The 20,014-nt window shown below is 41.2% G+C and overlaps 1 protein-coding gene across 3 annotated transcripts in view; it reads right to left on the bottom strand.

The window, feature by feature from the left end:
* LOC145986359 (ecdysone receptor-like) overlaps positions 1-20,014 on the bottom strand; it is a 1,118,076-nt gene that overhangs the window by 502,768 nt on the left and 595,294 nt on the right. For all 3 annotated transcript variants that reach the window (XM_083120240.1, XM_083120243.1, XM_083120242.1), the window contains exon 4: positions 16,313-16,369. The gene's annotated coding sequence lies outside the window, so the exon portion shown is untranslated. The remainder of the gene's footprint in view (positions 1-16,312; positions 16,370-20,014) is intronic.

Here is a 20,014-nt window from a genome sequence, read left to right as displayed (position 1 = left end):
ATCATATGTTTATGATGTAAGAAATGAGAGAGTCACAGAGCAATTCTAGAAGAATTATATTATCTTAATACTAGATATACAAGTTGAGCCTGGTGCCCAATTGAACTTAAACCGGAAGTAAATATGTGTGTGTGTGTGTATATTTTTATGCTGTTGTACAACACACTTTCAAACCTCAGCTGTATATCAGCTAGCAGTGAATATTCTCAAAATCTCACGTGTAGAGATATTATTTTGCCACATGTATTTCAATCTTACACATTTTGTCGGGCCTCAAACCCGAGCCTCTTGTTTACAAGGCACCAATATTAACACTTTGCCATCAGGGGAGGCATTATATTTTATCAGGATTCAAACCCGAGCCTCCTGTTTACAAGGCAATAAGCCATGGGACTATGTCCACATTTTATTGAGAGCCCAGAGCTCATAGCTCTATATCAGCTAAATACAATTTCATAGTTGGACTTTAAAATTGTGCATTGAATGTTCTGTAAGTCCTTGCTTGGGTTTATATTAATACAGCAAGACAAGATTAGAATTGTGTTCAGGCATACAACATGCAAGGGGTCAATATTCTTATTACTGAGAATTCCTCTTGGAGTCAATAACATGAGAGCATGTATGGGGGGAATTTTCCCTGAAAAGCACAATATAGATTATATCTCTTGGATGCACGCATAACTCTCCCAGGCCCCTGCATAATTAATTGCCTGCCGGGACATGTGACTGATCAAAAGATTAGAAAAAACATGAAACAGCCTGCCCTTGGCTCAATATATTGATCGGGGAGTTTTGCTTGAGAATATAAATATTTTTCGCTCAATTTCAAATGTAGCCAAAACAATAACAGGGGGGCGGCTTATTTTTGACAAGCTTATAGACAGCAAATTGAGAGATTCAGCTTTTGTACACATGGCAGAATCAATCTGAGGGGGGGCTCACCATTTCTACACTAGAATTCAAAATCCCAGGAATTTTGACAGAAAAACACACTTAAAACAATAAGATCATATGGAACTTGGCATAGTCTTAAGTGTAGGCAAATCTGTCTGAGAGGCTTCACCTTTTCTATACTTAAATTCAAAATTCTTAAAATTCAGAGCATATCACACCTGAAGAATTGGGGTATAAGCCCCTCTTGCCATTGTTTTAAGTATGGGCAAATCTGTCTGAGAGGCTTCACCTTTTCTACACTAGAATTCAAAATTCTTAAAAAATCAGGGCATATCACACCTGAAGAATTGGGGTATAAGCCCCTCTTGCCATTGTTTTAAGTGTAGGCAAATCGGATTGTTCAATCAAATAGCCTCTCCTTTTCTACACTTATAAGTGGTCCTGGTTATAGGTCAAATCACACTACTCATATTGTTACAGAGAATAACAAGCACTGAGGCTGTAGCTCCCAATATCGACTCCTACCGGAACTTATTCTGTCGTAAAACATCATGAACAAATAATTTAAAAAATCACCATCATCACTTTAAACACGCGAATGCAGTGTCTCTCAGAGAGCTTGATCCGGTGACATTTCGACAGAATTCAGTCAGTATTGCAACTTGACGTTTGCGCACACAAAAACAGTTCCTGCGTAGGAAGAAAAGCAAATAGTTACCTGCAAGTATCAGAAATAAATTCAATGCGCAGCAGTCATATTTACTTACAAAATGAGCTTCCTTTCCTCAACTTCTTCAAGCGGAACACGGGATTTCTGTTTCCGACCAAGTTGAAAGGAAAATGGAAGAGATATGAATATATGATGAATTCTGACAAGAGAACTTCAGTAAAGATTCTACACAAATTCATACTCCTTGAACTGTCAGAAATCAAGTTAAATATAGACCCTCAAATACATTTCAACTAATAAATGGTTAATAATCTTTCTGTAGACGTATACATATTTCAACAACTCCAGAGAGACCAGTAATTACAGTGTTCGGATCATTCCTATAACTGTATTATATAATAAGAAACAACAAAAATAATCTCCTATATTGAGTAAGTGTGCTTCGGACTCAAGAGATGCTTTTAAAACAAACACATGACATTCCAGATACTAATATTACAATTGAGGGGCTCGGGTGCAAAACATGGTAAGTGAAATTTTGGTAATTTTTTTTTGTTACAACGTAAAACGTGCCATCCTTATAGTTCGAGTGAAATTGCCATGTCATACAATTTGCATTGGACGCAGTGAAGCCTTCTGAAATTGGCAAACACAACACGAAAACAATTTATCTACAGTATAGTTTCTAATTACGTTTTCTCTTAATGAACTGAGAAATTACCAAATTGCCACTTAGCATGTTTTACACCAGAGCCCTTCAATTTATATTTTACATTATACTTTCTGAAAATCACTATTACGAGGGTCACTATTTATATTTTGAGCCTAACATTGAAAAAACAGGAATTTGGCATTGAAAATTGCTTTATTGTTTTTCGAAGTATTCTCCTTTATGGTCAATACACTTTTGCATTCGTTCGAACCATTTGTTAAAGCAGTTTTTCCAATCTTCTTGAGACACCTCCATAATATGGTTTTTGAACGCATCAACGGCGACTTCCGCCGACGAAAATCGTTGTCCACGCAATTTATTCTTGACATTCGGGAACAAGAAGAAGTCATTGGGTGCCAAATCAGGACTGTACGGCGGATGACCCATCAATTCGATTTTTTGACTGTCTGTTGTTAGACGAGATGTGTGACAGCTGGCATTGTCTTGATGAAGAATGATCCGACGGCGTTTGTTTGTTTTCCGTATTTGACCGAAGACCTCTGGCAAACAAATTGTTGTGTACCATTCAGAGTTGACCGTTCTACGTTCCTCTAAAGGCACGGTTGCCACATGACCAGTTTTCCCGAAAAAACAGGCGACCATTTGTTTCGATGTGCTTCGAGCGCGAACAACTTTTGTTGGATTGGGTTCATGTTGAAACACCCATACAGTCGACTGCTGTTTACGTTACGGCTCATATGCATATATCCATGATTCGTCACCTGGTACAATCTTATATACGTATTTTGAAGCACCACGATTGTATTTATTGAGCATTTGTTTGCACCAATTGACGCAAGCGTCTTTTTGAATTTTTATCAATTTGTATGGGATCCAACGAGAACATACCTTTCTCACAGCTAAATGATCATGTAATATTTTATATATGCTGGTGGAACTAATGCCTATGGTTGCTTCAATCTCACAGTATGTCACATGACGATCTTGCAGTATTAGGTTTTGCACAGCATCAATGTTTTCTTGAACAACAACTGATTTTGGATACCTTCGCGAATCTCGTCGGTGAGCGAATGGCGGCCATGATTAAATTCGTTATACCAGCGTTTCACAGTGGCAAAGGATGGGGATTCATCGCCAAATGTGGAAGTAAGTTGATCGATGCACTCTTGTCTTGATAATCCACGTCGAAAATCGTAAAAAATCATCGCACGAAAATGTTCACGAGTTAATTCCATTTTATTGTTGTCGCGCAATCTCCAAGGCAACATAAACAACACAAATGAAGCTATTGACAAAACATTTGAAGTACGTTATGGTCAATAATGCCAGACGATTCCGTGCAAACGTCAAATCGCGCCTAACTTCAATCAGTGTTGCCAAGGCTCAAAATATAAATAGTGACCCTCGTACACTTCAGAAGTTTCAAGTATGCACTTGTAATAAATAACAAATGATTATTTTTTGTAATACTAATACCCTGTTGCTGTTCATTACAACAAAGACAAAGCCAACCACTACTGTTCAGATAGCAAACACTTCTTGTTAACGGGCCTTCCCCATGGCGCGGTGGTAGGGTCATTGCCTTGTTATCAAGGGGTCCCGGGTTCGATACCCGGTGGAGGCACAAGTTGTTCGGATCCCACTTTAAACTGTAGATCCAGTCCCGATTAGCCTTACTGTGCATAAAGTGGACTTAAAACACCAACTCAAACCAAACTTCTTGTTAACGTGAAGAACCATCAAGTTTGGATGGCTTCTTCACATTCTTTGATCTCCAAAAACTTTGATTCTGTCTCGAAATACGGCTTTGGGTCAATTTGAACAGGGCTAATTGTGCAATTTTGTCATTTTGAAAAACGTGCTAACAAATGGTGGCACCAAAATCAAATGGATCTAATTTTAGTGAAACTCCTTTGGGTTGGAAACATGATACCGTAGATAAACTCTGCACCTCATCATGTTTTTTTCTTACTTTTTTTAACTGTGTATATGTGTTTCTTCAGTGTCTTTCTCTTCTTTTTTCTTTTTGGTTTATTGTTTTCTTTGGTATTTTAATGTTTGTAGTTTTTATATTTCGCAAACTGCTACCTATTAAAATCAATTTATGAAATGTAAAGTAGAGATCATTAAGTGGAAGAAAAGGTTTGTGCCTTAACTTCGCCAACCAAAACAATAAATAAATCATTTCTACGTGGATATATTTTGTATCTTTCTCTAATACCAATGGATACTTTAATATGAAATATGGTACGAAGAAACTATTGCAAGGACCTAGAAAATATTCTAGGGGTAATCAAAATCGATACCAGATATATTTTCGAAAAGTTCTTTGCGGAGACATGCCTCCCGCATAGGCTTGCGATCAAGCTATCCTCTACGTTGGATTTCAGGTGAGAATCCAAATCTAGTCTCGAATAGTCTATCCGAAAAGAAACTGCGTTAAGGTTTTTATTCCGTTCAAACTCTACCGGAGCCTTTGCATTAGCCCAGGGGTTCCCAAATCTTTTTGTTTCACGGCGCCCTTAGTTTTTCAATATATTTCTGCGGCGCCCAAGTCAAATGCAGGCCTCTAACACGTGCAACGCTCAGTTAGTGTGTTAGTTTGCTTGACTTAAGTTAAAAAATAAACACATATTTCAAATTCAGAAACATTTTATGTGCAAAAAGTACGAAATAAGCACATAATTGGAATAAGGGTCATTTCAGTGAAAACATTGGAACATTTCGCGGCGGCCCTGTAATCCAGTAAGGGCACCGCGGTGCTCAATTTGGGGACCGCTGAATTTGCCCCATCTAGTTCAATACACTTCACACCGGTGTCAGGCTGGTGCAAGGAAATGACGTTCAACCAAGAAGACGGATAGCACTGTTGAAGCTCAGAAGATTCAAGAAATGTGTACAGTCTGTCCAAACTATCTCTGGAGCAGGCGAACGAAAACAAGTCTCTGCGCAAGTAGTGACGCGAGACGGCTCCACCAATGAACGCAAGAGGAACGGGATTGCGTGGAGGGGGACAGCGCTGCGGTTACCAGCCTTCCCAGAAGCTTGTACTGCTTCGCTCTGCCCACTATCCCCCCTTTTTCCTCTGACGCTACGTGAGCCTTGCTCCAGGGATACCGGGGACAGGGTATATTTGACACCAAATCAATGAAGTAGGTAGACGAGTCGGTGTTGCACCGCGTAACCTACTAGACGCGCGAGTGCAGCGAACCGGAGGCTATTGTTGAGGTGGTGGATGCACGTTAAGTCTACGCAGCCCATAACATGGATGTATGGAATTACTCAACCGGTTAGTTTTGCATTTGTCCCGCAGAGAGAGCGTGCCACAATTCGATGAAATAAGCTCTATGAAGCAATATCACATCGTTGTTAGTTTTGTAATTCAGACATGTGGTCATGAACGATGCCCACGGAGCCAGTTTGTGCTGACTGGCGCGAAAAGCGAACTTTAGATCGAGAGGACTTATGTCAGAGTTACCGCGACGTCGGATGCACATTCTTTGCCTTCTCGGCGTCAGTGGAATGTAACACACTCAGCAAACGCACACGGTAGGTCAGGCATTTCTGCAACCCCATTGACCAATTAGTGTGTTGTTGAGAGCTTTGTGAAATTAAGTTCCACAAATTCCTCTCATCTCATCGCATAACCTTTATTCACTTTTTGAACGGGTTAGCAGAGACGTTTTTCTGACTTCTAACGGTATGAAGTGTTGAAATCTCCCCGTCGCTATACTCGCTGACAACCTAACATAACAGTGACGTCAGAATACAATTGTCAAGGCTCACCTCTATAATGTCCACTGTTCATCTCATAAAACTTTTGAAATCACAGGGATGTTAGGTGTGACCTTCGCTGAAGGCAGCCAAAAGTCAAACTCACTTCCGCGGTAATCTTGTAGGTCGACGAGGCTCTGGCGTCTTGGCCTACAGTTAGTATAATCCTCTGCATGACTGTGTGCTAAGTGACCCATTCCAACCCCAGATTTCAAATTTTAGTTCTCAGAGGCATGTATTGTACTTATGGTAAGGACCTTGGCCTCCATGACGCGCGCAAATACACTAAGTCCTGACCACCCCAAATTTTCATTTCAATTAATAAATTTTCAAATCATCCCATTTAATGCAGGCTTGTTTAAGGTCCAGGAACCGAACCTATAAATTCTAATGGGTTCTATAACAGGACCGGAATTTAAATTTGGTCCAAGTTGCGTTTTGTTTAATTTCAAAGCGGAACTTGCGGCGTTTTTAAACTGAACCGGAAAAAATGTTACTGGAGCTTATTTAAATTGATCAGGAAATAAGGTTCCTGGATTGAATTGAAATACTTTAAACATAAAACGGTTCTTCACGGTTCAGAACTCATTACGATACCTGATTTTTCTCTTCTGGACCGGAATTGAATTTATTTAAAATTCCTGGACCTCTAACAACCCTCGTTTAATGATACTTTAAGGAGAATAATTTATGGGATACGATGGGTAGACTTTGTAACTACGGTGAAATTGCGATGCTAACATTTACCGTTAAATTGCAACATATCTTTGAAAAACAGACAACGACCTATAGCGCGTGAAAATTTAGTTCCACTTTGAAATAATTGCATGGCATTATGTGTAGTAGACTTTCTTCACATGTGCTAAGTGAAATCGTCTACACGTGCATTTTAAGCAGCATAATAAAAGTAAGCAAAATTCATCTCTCATCCTCGTCGTCGCGATTAACCATAAGTGGCTTAAAAATAACGCTAAAAATAAAAACCAACCAATCGAACGTTGGATAATTATGGCCCATTTGCCTATTTGAGAGACTTGTGCGGCGCACAAGACATTCTTTCGAAATTGCTACCATTTTGACACATTCAACGATAAATACCAAGGACATTCCAATGAACAAATTTGTAATTTTCCTTCGGTTGATTGATTTCATTGGTTGATTTGGTTCATATACTTCTCTTTCTGCCACTTTTCGCTAATCGCGAAGACGAGGATGGGTGATGATTTGATGAAAGGACACTCACCATTAACAACAATGTCCAGGGTCTAACAAACGAAGTGGTTCGTAATTCACGAAAACCTGTGCTGTAAGTCTTCGTTTTACAAATAGTTACGAAACATGCTGTTACTACTGATAGAGCCACTGCCATCACAGAGTTAAGTAAGAGTGATGTTCCATACTAAAGCCCACTCTTTGTCCCCCCACTTTTTTTTTACTGTTTTCTGCTTGAACCAAAATTGCAAAGCGAATTCCCTTTACGCAGCTTGTCAAATGCAATCTCACTCGCATGATAGCGTTATCAACAGTAATTTTAGTTGTAACGCAAGCTCCTGCGTCCACGCAATGCTTTTTGAAAAGACGTGATAATTATGACAGTTTAAAAGCAGGCCCCACACCAACGTACGTCATTTGCGGATGACGGAGGAGGAGAAGAGGGAGGAGAGGGGGTGTTTGGCTACAGACATAAATTACTCACCGCGATTTTTATGTGCGAAGGACACAATGCAGTGTCCTTTCCGAATTCACATTCTTGGATGGCAACAACAACAACAAAAGGGAATCAAAGTCTTATTTGTGCACAAATAGGATAATCGGGACGCGAACGACAGTTTATGTCGGAAGAAAAGCATTCCCTGAATTGAAGGCTGTCCGTGCAGAGAATCGAATCTGGGACTTCATATTTATTCATTCATTCCTTGAAAGTCGTTTCTTATCTCTTGAGCCGATCTCCTTGGCGGAGTGGTTAGTGCAGCGCGCTACGACGCCAAGGCATAGGAATTCGTGAATATCCCTTCATAAATTTCTTCATATCATCACTTATCCTCAACATCGCGATTAGAAAAAGTGCCCAAAAAGCGAAGCAAATCAAATCTTGTCTCTTGAAGTTAGTCGTAACGATGAGGATGAATGATGATTAAGACATGACTCGCACCAACAACCTTCTATTCTTCCACGAATCTCTCTCCAGCCCTCATAGGCATTACAGCCCCGTCGAGTTGGCTGCACTTTTTGACATTAGTTGTAGTACAGGCAGTGGCGGATCTAGAAGTTACAGTTGGGAAAGGCGAATTTGAGTAGGGTACCTCACCGAGAATCGATTCTAACTTACACTTGCACGGTTTTATACAAACAATACGTATATACGCGTATACTGTAAACAAGAACCAAGCTGACTTCCATGTTTTAAGGATTAGAGAATTATTTTGTAAAAAGGAATAGATGTTCATTGTTGTGTGTCGTTATTATAATTCCTCAAATTACTACGGTAAATTGAATGATCAGATATGAGGAATATAGTGAATAAACAAAGAAAACAAAAAAAAAAATTCTCTTAAGGGATCTCGGGTTCGGATCAAAATTTAAACTGTAGGTCCAGTTCCGATTAGCCTATCTGAGTATAAAGTGGACTTTAATGAACTTTAAGCATTAGTCTCCAACCTATCAAACTTCGTTATAAAAGAACATTTGAGTCTTCAATAATATTAGGCACAATAATGTATCCATAACCTGACAGTTTGGAGGGGCGATTGCTGATTTAAACGTTCATTCAATTCGTTAGCATGCATCATGTGATCATACACCACACACTACACCGCTCCATGACACAGACCCACTCTTTCCTTTTTATTACAACCCAGTAAGCTCTAGAGAGTTGGAGTCAGTGTCGCATCTTGTAACCAACTAGACGCGAGAATGCAGAGTCAAAAAGTGAGCGAAGTAGACGAGGCCCGGATTTTGATGACATTTCACTTTTTAACTGGTGCAACGTAGACATTGCTAACTAGTACAGAAATCCTGACCACCCTCCTCAGGTTGAAGAAATTTATTTTTTTAGGTCATTTTTTAAAATTTTGCGTCATTGTAAGGTCATTTTTTAAAATTTTGCGTCATTGTAAGGTCTTTTTTAAAAATTTTGCGTCATTTTTAGGTCATTTTTTTTAAAAAAAAATTGTGCCATTGCATGCTGCAACATAAGAAGTTCAACAATTTCTGTTTTGTCCGAATGTTATCTTGCGGCACTTACTCTGTGTTGAACTACGAGTGCAACAAATCCTGTCTGAAAATCGCGAAATGCAATATTGTCGAGTTTCTTATTCACAGTCCGTACAACACACCAAGTTGAAGAAGCAATCGTTAAAAAGTTTGTTTCGGAATGATTGTGTAATACTCTGATATTTGTGAATTCTTCCCAATGTTATTGATTGTGATCCATAAAGTAAGTGTACAATATAATGTATTTTCAATAAGCAGATTGAGTTTTGTACGAATTTGTGGGTCATTTTTCAAAGATTTCAGGTCATTTTACAGTATTTTTGTTGTAATTTTAAGGGCCATTTTTCAAATATTTTTAGGTCATCAAAATCCGGGCCCTGGACCCACGGCTTCTCCCACCCAATGCACACAGCTGTACACAATCAGCAGATGCACTCCCGGAAATTAGGTGAATCCACAGTTTCATTTGAAATTTCCTCGTAAAATAAGGTGTGACGGATCCTTCTATAGTGATTACATCACACTTCTGTTTTTTGCTATTTTTATGACGATGGGGTCAAGTCATTATTTGTATTAATATTGTTCTAAATGAAATTTTGTATGGCTTAATTGTAACCCTATTGAGATAATAAATAATAATAATAAATACACATTTTTATCCAACTACGACAATAAAAACGATTGATGAACGGTGACGTTCTCTCAGGACACATCCATACTTTTTATTGAAATATAGGACCCTACCTAGCTCAGAAAAATATTATGTATTCTATATGTGCGTTATGGTCCTTGCAAGTCTCAAGTTTGATATGTTAGTCTATAGATTTACTCACCAACATAAATGACTAGTGTCACATTGGTATATTCCCTTAGGGAGCTAGGGGTCCCGAGTTCGATACCCGGTGGAGGCACACAGTGGTTCGGATTCCACTTTAAACTGTAGGTCCAGTCCCGATTAGCCTTAGTGTGCATAAAGTGGACTTAAAACAACATATCAATCGAAACCTTAGGGAGCTTTCAGACCAAAGCGACAAGCAGCACGGGGGTTTCACACCGAAGTGACTGGCATATCCAAAGGACCTAGGCGACACTATGTTCAATATTGAGAAAACGCAGCGACCTTGTGAAACGCGACACTTGCGGCTTGTCGTGTCGCTTCGGTTCGGAAGGTTGCATTGATGATTGAGGGTTCGCTTCCAAGCGGTTTGGAAGCTCCCTTACTTATCAAGCCGCATCACGTTGAGTGATTTGCGTACGATCTTGTTACTGAAGGTTCAACGTTCGAATACTGGACTGGGTATGGATGTTCTTTGTGAGTGTAGTTTATGGGTGGTTTTCGGTCGAGTGGATCTGGCACGCAACCACCGCTCCAGTTCATCCAAAACATGTTCTATGAGGTTGCAGTCGGGGCTCTGAGCGGGCCAGCTAAGGACATCCACCTGATAGTTCCCAAACCATGATGCAATGGACCTTGCTTTATGGACAGGGGCATTATCGTGCTGATAGAGAAAAGGGTCCATTCCAAACTGTTGTGGGCAGCATGCTATTGTCTAAAATGTCCTCATAAACGACACTCTTCATGTTGCCATTGACCAAAACTAATGGCCCTAGCCCAAACCAGATAAAACAGCCCCAGATCATGACACTATCGCCACGTTCAGTTGGGTGTCGGGTGATTTTTGGCTACATAGTGAAGTTGTAATTGGAATTCGGTCTACTGAAATTTCTCCGAAATCAGTCCTCGTTATTACAATACAGATTGGAATAATGTGGATTTGCATTCACGAACATAGAATATTTGTTTGGTTTCGACGAAAGATTAAAGAATTTTCTACATCCCAATTGCACCTATATTTATTAACAATATGTGCACTCGTATGGTCACCTGAAAAATAAATGGATAACCTAAATGTGTGTGTTATGTGTGTTGCCTAAGTGTATGACGATGGGCGAAGTTTCAGTTCAAGATTTGATATCAAAGTTCGCTGTAAAACAGTCAACACGCACAACGTTATGTGGGAAGAAGAGTACTTCAGAATCAAGGTGTTATACTTTTATTACCGGTGACTTAAAAAAAATTTAGTGACCTTCAAATTACCTTCAAAATGGATTTGATTGATTGATTGAATTAAAATTTGTGGGTGCGTCGGCACTTAAGGCCATTTCGCACCCTTCTATGTATACGGGGAAATGTCCCCTTATCTAAAATTCTGACTTAAAATTTAAAAAAGGGGTGTAGATAGCCCCTTGGAAAAAACTAAAAGTGCAAGGTTGTAAAGAGACCTGCACGAGACAAACACGACACATTAAAAAGTCAGAAAAAACAAACTAAAAACCTCCTTACAGACGGTGGAAGAGTCCAGCTCTTCGCAAAAACTTAAAAACATGGGATAAAATACTGCTGTCATCACCCAAGAGGGATGACAAACAGCCGGAAAGGTTAAAAGTCTGCCGGAGGTAAGCAAGATCGACACATTCAACTACAATGTGTCGGATGCTTAACATAACATTACAAGCACGACACAACGGAGGGTCCAGCCCTTGGAGCAGATGACCATGCGTTAGACGGCTGTGTCCTATACGCAGGCGGGTAAGAATAACTTCTTCTCGCCGAGAGGGACGGGATGAGGAACGCCAAGCACCTATGGTGGGCTTAATAGCGTGAAGCTTGTTCCCCGTTTCCGTATCCCACTCGGCCTGCCAAGTGTCAAGAAGGCGACAACGGATCACGTTCTGCAGGTCGCTAGCAGGCAAAAGGTGGACGAGAACATCGCCATCTGCATCAGCAGACTTGGCGGCAGCATCAGCTGCTTCGTTCCCCTGGATGCCCACGTGGCTAGGGACCCAACAGAAGTGTACATCCGCACTGGCTGATAAGGACACAAGCCGTCTGAATATGCGTTGCGCTACCGGATGCCGGGAATACGGCGAATCCAGGGTCTGCAACACGCTGGTCGAATCACTGCACACAAGGACTTTCTTCAGACCATTGACGTCTGCAAAGTCCAGTGCCTTTAGAATGGCGTATAACTCTGCCGTAAAGATGGAACACGCAGGATGAAGCGAGTAACTGGAACTTTGAGAGTCTAGGACGAAGGCGCAACCAACTGATTCCACTGTCTTGGACCCATCCGTGTAAAACACATTAAAATTGGGGTGCTTCGCACGAAGTTCTAAAAACCGTTGCTGGTATACAACCATTGGTGTTTCTGCTTTTGGAAGAGCAGTTAGAGAAAAATCGATGGAAGGTGCAGGAAACTCCCAGGTAGGGAGAGGCGGAATGAGTGGAGAGACGCCAGGAAGATCACTGTCAACACCAAGTGCTGACAGGATCTCGTCTGCACGAACACCAAATGGTCTAGTGACACTAGGATGGAGCCGATACCTTTCCAGCCTATTCATGTCTGAGACGGTGTGAAATGAGGGATGTGAAGGCATCGAGCGAAGATGGAGGAAGTAGTTCACTACCAGCCGCTGTCTTCGCAGAGACAGCGACGGCTCAGATGCCTCTACGTACAGACTGGCGATAGGGCTGGTCCGAAAAGCACCAGAGCACACACGTATACCAGCATGGTGGACGGTGTCTAGGATGCAAAGTCTAGATGGGCGGGCAGAAGAATACACAACACATCCATAATCAAGCTTCGACCTGATGAGTGCACGATACAATCGAAGCAGTACCGTCCTATCAGCACCCCAGGAAGTATGGGATAAAACACGTAAAAGGTTGAGAACTCGAAGACAAGAGAACTTTAACTGGCGAAGGTGAGGTAGCCATGTTAATTTCTTATCGAAAATGAGGCCCAGGAAGCGGACCTCATTCACGAAGCACAGGGGAGATTTCCCCATGTACAGGGCAGGATCGAAATGACATGTACGTTGACGACAAAAGTGAACACACACGGATTTCTCGGATGAGAAGGTGAAACCTGTTTGGGAGGACCACTCAACCAAACGGTTTATCGTCAGTTGGAGTTGACGAGAAGCTGACGCGAGATTCCGTGAGCGACAAAAGATCGTGAGGTCGTCTACATACAGAAGACCATGTACAGGGGCAACAATGCTTGCCATAACACTGTTCACTGCTATGGCAAACAGAGTCACACTTAATACGCTGCCCTGTGGGACACCGTTCTCTTGTTCTTGAAGATCCGAAAAGGAGTTCCCAACACGTACCCGGAAAAAACGATCAGATAAAAAGTTTTTAATAAAGTACGCCATATGGCCACGGACGCCCCAAGAATGGAGCTGCTTTAGGATGCCAAAACGCCACGTTGTGTCATATGCTTTTTGGAGGTCAAAGAAAACTGCAACTAAATGTTCCTTGTTGAGGAATGCATCCTGAATGTGTGTTTCCAGCTGAACCAGATGGTCCAGTGTGGAACGGTTGGAGCGAAAACCACACTGAAAATTACTTATCAAGCAGTTTTCCTCCAAAAACCAGGTGAGACGCTTGTTGATCATGCGTTCCATCAACTTGCACACACAGCTAGTTAAGGCAATAGGCCTGTAACTCGAGGCTGCGGTGCGTTGTTTACCTGGTTTCAGGATGGGAACAATAATAGCTTCTTTCCAGGAAGTGGGGAAAGAGTCCTCCAACCAAAGCCTGTTGAATACCGCCAAAAGGAAATGTTTGGCTCCAATGGGCAGATGACGAAGCATCTCATAGTGGATCTTGTCCACTCCAGGAGCTGTGTTCTTAGAATCTCGAAGTGCCTGATCGAACTCCCGTTCAGTGAATGGAGAGTTGTATGGCTCGGTGTTATGACTTCGAAAAACGAGAGGGCGTCGTTCCTGACGTTCCTTCTCACGGCGGAAACGTGGTTCATAATTTTCCGAGCTAGAGGCATCAGAAAACTGCGTGGCCAAGATATTAGCTATGTCTCCGGAATCAGTGTACAACGTCCCATCGTGCTCCAGAGCGCTCAGAGGAGTAGATGCACCCCCCTGGATGCGACGTACTTTGGTCCAAACGGCTTTCGACGAAGCCTGCTTCGTCAGAGAAGACACGTATTGGACCCAGCACGCCTTCTTACTGGCTCGAATGAGCTGACGGGCACGGGCACGTTTAATGCGGAACTGCTCGAGGTTTGCGGCAGTGTGGTTACTATTAAATCGATCGAGAGCATGATTGCGGTCCTTGATAGCTGCACCGATCTCCGCAGTCCACCAGGGGACTGGGCGTCGCCTCGCAGGTCCACTGGGATGTGGAATGGAGGTGCGTGCAGCATCATGCACTCCTGACACAAAGACATCTAAGGCGTCGATTGGTGGTAAAGTCGACGCAAGATCGACTTCAAGATCCACTGCACGCTCGAAAGCTTCCCAGTCGGCCCGACTGAGATTCCAGTGAGGGTGTTGTTCACGTGATTGCTGAAGATGTTCGAAGGTAAGAATGAGAGGGAAGTGATCACTCCCACAGAGATCAGGATGAACGCTCCAAGATGTGGTAGGAGCAAGGCTGGGACTGCAGAAGGACAAGTCCAACGCAGAATATGTGCCAGAGGAAGGGCTGAAATATGTGGGAGTCTCATCATTCAGCAACGTTAAATCTGATACCTCACGGAATTGATCTACAATTTGACCCCGGGGTTCTGTACGAACAGAGCCCCACAAACGATGGTAGGAATTAAAATCGCCCAAAAGAACTACAGGAGACGGAAGTTGTTCGAATATAGCAAGGAGGTCCTCAAGAGAGAATCGCTCCTCCCTTGTGATGTAGACACAGCACACAGATATTGGCTGTGGTAGATGGACCCGCACGGCGACAGCTTGGAGGGGGGTGGTGAGAAAGATTGGCGTTGAGTGGATGTTATCTCGAACACCGATTGCAACACCACCGTGTGCACGACGACCCTCAGGAAGCTTGTCGGTGCGGTAAAGCGTGTATCCGTTCAGAATCACTGATTCATTTGGACGAAAATGTGTCTCTTGGAGACATATAATGGCAGGGTCAAATTCAGATATTAGAATTTGCAGTTCCTCGAAATGTGTACGGAAACCGTTAAGGTTCCATTGGAGACAATAAGCCATAGCTGTAGTTATGATAGTTACCTTTTAAGGCGTACTCTATTTCTAGGCCCTGTCACCTTGATAAATTCTTCATCCGCGGCTTCGTCCTGTATCATGTCCTCGGGTAAGGACACTGAGGGCGAAGGGGATGAGGGAGGAGGAGTGGGGGCGGGTGCTTTGAGCGCCCGCCGGGCAGCTTTAAAAATGGACACCTACTAAAACATAGGCTACATAACGGCATTATCTTTCCCTCCCCCCCTAAGTCAATCAACTTTTATTTTAAACAATGCTTTCGAAAACGCCTCTTTTGTAAGATATTTCGAGTTATCAACTTAAATGGTCCACCATGTATTATATAAGTCCCCATCCAATTAGGTTAATTTAGTTTCTACCAGAAGGAAAGAGTGCAATTTTCAGTTATTGATCATTTTGATGCTCTAATAATGCATTAATTACGAAATGTATACCATTTCAAACACACTAAACCCACATACTTAACTGTGTCAAATATGCACAAAAAGTTAACAGCTTTGATGCATTTCCAATTCTCTGTGTACTTTATTCTTATATTACTGACAGTTAACTCTTGTTATTTGCATTGCGGTTTTGTCCCTATTTACATTTATTTCATGTCGAACCAGGGTAAAAAAAAACCTCTGCAACGTTCAATTATATAACACTAATTTCTGTCAACAACATAGCAAATATTGACTTATTATTAATGTTAGACACTTTATCTATATTTGTTTTAAGCGTGTATGCCAAGTTTGGACAAGATGTGGAAGCCTAATGCAATCCTACATCCACTACACTGAATTAAGGTCACTTTAATAAATCCTTGAACTTTCGTCATTTGCTTGAAAGCGAACATCTCCGCCATCTTTATAAGAACCCGGATGATAACCTAATGCTCAGAGAAATATAATTTATTATAAAAGATAATTGAAATACGTCATATGCGTAGTTATGAAAGGTTTGTTAAGATCGGGTTACAAACAAGTAACACGTACAAGAATTTGTAGAACTTGTCTCGAGAGAAGAATTTGCATTAATGTACAAATGATAGTGGGACTGACCTTGAGAATCACTGCACTGATTTCTTCCTCGTATACCAGCAGCATTTCCGAGGCCATCTGTTGGGGAAAAAAAGAGACGTCTAAATAACATGGAAAAAGCTCTGGAATGTTATTTGCATTAAAATTACTAACCTTCATCTTACTGTCTAGTGTCTAGGACTTATGTTTACTTATTTAATTACTTTTTTAAAACTGAAAAGCTAAGGGATATAGTCAGAAGGTATTGAAAATATTCGCTATAATGGAGTAGACGGTTCTACAGATTTGTTTTCTGGGTTTCTGTTCAACTACCACACTCACACACATTACTTTCTTTATTATTTTTTGTGGCTTGTGTATATCTTAGGTTAACCGCGACGAGGATTGGACAAACACAATAACGCATTCAAGTGCAGGACTGGTTCCATTAATTACTGCTTTTTGCAGCCAAGGAAAATTTTAAAAAAATCTTCATGTGGGGAAAAAAGAGGGAATTATAGGACAGTGGATACAATCAATGTCTCTGTGTTCCAAAAATAGAATTATAATGGACACTAAAATACCACTTTTAAAACTAAACAGATCTACAATTATATCCCTCCCGTTAAAGATAATTAATTTATTTCCAAGCGATGAACAGAGTAGAACGTGGAGCGGAACAATATGTAGCTAGTGCTTCAGGATCACCAACACGTAGTTTAATTCAATGCTGATCACAGAATAATTTCTGTGTGGCATCAGAAATTAAAAGAACAGCCACATGTTCCACTCAAAGCCTCCACTTTTCAATCAATGTTTACCAATAAATTACGAGAAACGATGGATTTAGTCCACGACCTCGAATTGCGCTCTAACTCACTAGGTGCCGCCACGGTCACACAAAGCAATATGGCGACTCCATCATAACAGCCAATAAGCAGGAGTTTCTTCTTCTTTTTTCAGATCACTGTGCAAATTAAGTATTTTGCTTTTGGAGAGGGGGAAGCGTACTTGTGATTTTATTTTGGGAGGCAGGATTTTTCGGTATGCAAATTTGTTTATATGTTACCAGTCAGTAAACTAAATTATTGGCTTGCGATTCTAAGTACGGGTAAGTATAGGTCACTATATATTATGATAACATTTACATGTAATTTAGAAACAGTATACAGTAATACCTCGTTAATCCGGACCTCGATAAGCCGGACTTCGTTTAATCCGGACAGGCAAAAGGCAAAAGAAAAAAGCAGAATGCTTTCGGAAGAAGCCGCATTGACACAGGAATACTTTCGCACTGCATTATATGTACAGTATTGATTTACATTTTACTGTACTGTATAGTGTATTTGGGCCTTTGCCCTTTAAATACACCGTAATAAACGTGTTTTGTTGCTATAAACGAAGTTTTAATGCACGTTCTACGGTTTTTTTAGGTTATTTAAGTTAATCCGAAATTTCGTTAAATCGTTCAACTTATTCCCCCATTAGTCCGGATTAACGAGGTTTTACTGTATTTACATTCTAAGAAAACACAAACTCGTACACAAGAAGAGCTATTGAACTAGCAACACCGAAAACTTTGCCACATTCTCATTGCCAAGTTCTAACATAACGTCGCTCTAACTTGCCTACAAGTTTCTTGTGAACGCTTTAATACATGTAAAATATCAGCACTATGCCAGGTGGAAAACGACCTGCTGTTATCTCGGCTCTGTGAGGTTGTTCTGTTGCAGAACGGTGGCCTCCTTTAATCCACCCAAGGGTCCCGGGTTCGAATCCCGGTCGGGCTTGGTTGTTTGTGAATGTCCATTCATCAATTTCATCATTTCATCACTCATCCCCATCTTCGCAAATTAGCCAAGAGGCACAAAACGCGAAGTAAAATAAACTAAATCAATCAAATCAATCAATCCTTTAATCCACAAGGCTGCATCCTTTTCGGCAGGGAAATCTTCGATGACTGGACTATTAAGGCACACGAATGATTCTTCAATTGTGTTCGTTGCATAGTTAAGAAGTACACTGTATGCTTTCAATTCCATTTTCTTGGAGGGGGATAAAAAAACGTTCCTGGCAGGGATAAAAATAATTTTCTTTTGCCGGGGATAAAACTTTTTGAGGGGAAAAATCCCCGGCATCCCCTCCGTTAATTCGCACACTGGTTCAGGTGGTGACTATGTTGCAAAACATTGCGGTATGTTTCCCGTACTACAGTTCTCTCACCACTGACTCCACACAATTTCGCTTGCGCTAGGTTTTGGCTACGTGTTCCTCCTCCACCCCTACGCAAGCGCGTTCCGCTCTGATCACTTGTGCCATCTTGTGGCACTTTCGGAACTTACTTTCTGGATGCGCCTCGTATAATTTATGGTGCATTCAGCAATACACTGTATTAAACAGAAAATCCAAAATTTGACAACAGAAGCACCGAAAACTAATGACATACTGCCGGTTTGAAAAAAAAATTAAAAAAAAGAATGAAGCCCCTATCAGGTTTTCTGCATTTCTTCGTTCAAGCTGGATCTTACTATGTTTTTCTTGTAACATATCTGACAGATCTAACCTCGATTAATCTGACGTTGATAAACGCAAAGGAGCATACGGGTCATCTTCATTTAGTGAATAGATAAGTTATATCATCTGCATTCCATCAAGATCAATGATCTAAAGGTTAATACCCTGCAACAATACATCAAGATAACATTGTATTACAAGAGGGAGATTAAAATCACATAAATATTAAAGATTAATGCGTCATAATATTCCGTCTATTTGTGGGTACAGGCTACTGGAGTACCTTGTAAGACTAATGCAGACATGTCTAACTCAAGTCTCGCATAAGCAACGTTACCACCTCTTGGGGCACAAGGCTCGATAAATTTAGACACAGAAGTGTGTGTGGGGTGTAAATGGTGACCTTCCACGTATACTCCGTCCCGGGTATCTCTGGATCGAGCGAACGGAACCAAGTCCCTGCGCAAGTAGCGACCCCACAGGGTTCGACCAATGAATACGTGCGAGAGAACATGATTGCGTGGACTGGGAAAGCGACCGCAGCTCCCAGCTATTTGCCTAGCTCCGCCCACCTCCTTCCTATCCTTCTGCGCGACCTTGCTCCAGAGATTCCCGGGATATAGTACACCCAAATGTCAACCTCACTTCCACGTAGTACTACATTTTGCAGTCTAGCGAGGCTCTGGCGTCTGGACTCATGGCCAGTACAATCCTCCGTGGGGCTCGTGTTGTGTCGTCCCTGTGATTGTGATTGTCCCTTCATCCATTTCATCGCATCATCATTCATCCCAATCTTTCCGACTAGCCAAAAGTGGCAGAAAATAAACTAAATCAAACAATCAAAACAAAGCCTGTGTAGTTGTGTGGATGTGGAAGAATATTCGAACGACCATATCCCTAAGTTTGTTCGAGGTATATTTAGTTCTTCAATTGTGAACGTTGAACATTTGGTAAAATTTCCCCCGATTCCCTACCCTTTTATCTGTTACTCGGAACAAGCTCTTTCATTTTACTCATTCCGATCTAAACTTCATTCTTGCACAAAAAATTCAATTTTAAAACGTGTCCTATATTTTTTTTAAAAAAATTGTAACTAATAATTTGTAGTGAAAGCATTTTATTGCCGAAAATTCCTTGTGAAAAAGTCGAAAGTGAAGGTCGGTGGTATCCTCTTCCGAAACAAACCTATATCTTATCATCGAATCGGTTACTTCTTTAGAAGCCTGTACC

This window comes from Lepisma saccharinum, chromosome 4 (assembly GCF_977018435.1).
Source record: "Lepisma saccharinum chromosome 4, izLepSacc3.1, whole genome shotgun sequence".
In the NCBI taxonomy this organism is placed as follows: domain Eukaryota; kingdom Metazoa; phylum Arthropoda; class Insecta; order Zygentoma; family Lepismatidae; genus Lepisma; species Lepisma saccharinum.
This window is presented reverse-complemented; position numbering and strand designations above follow the sequence as displayed.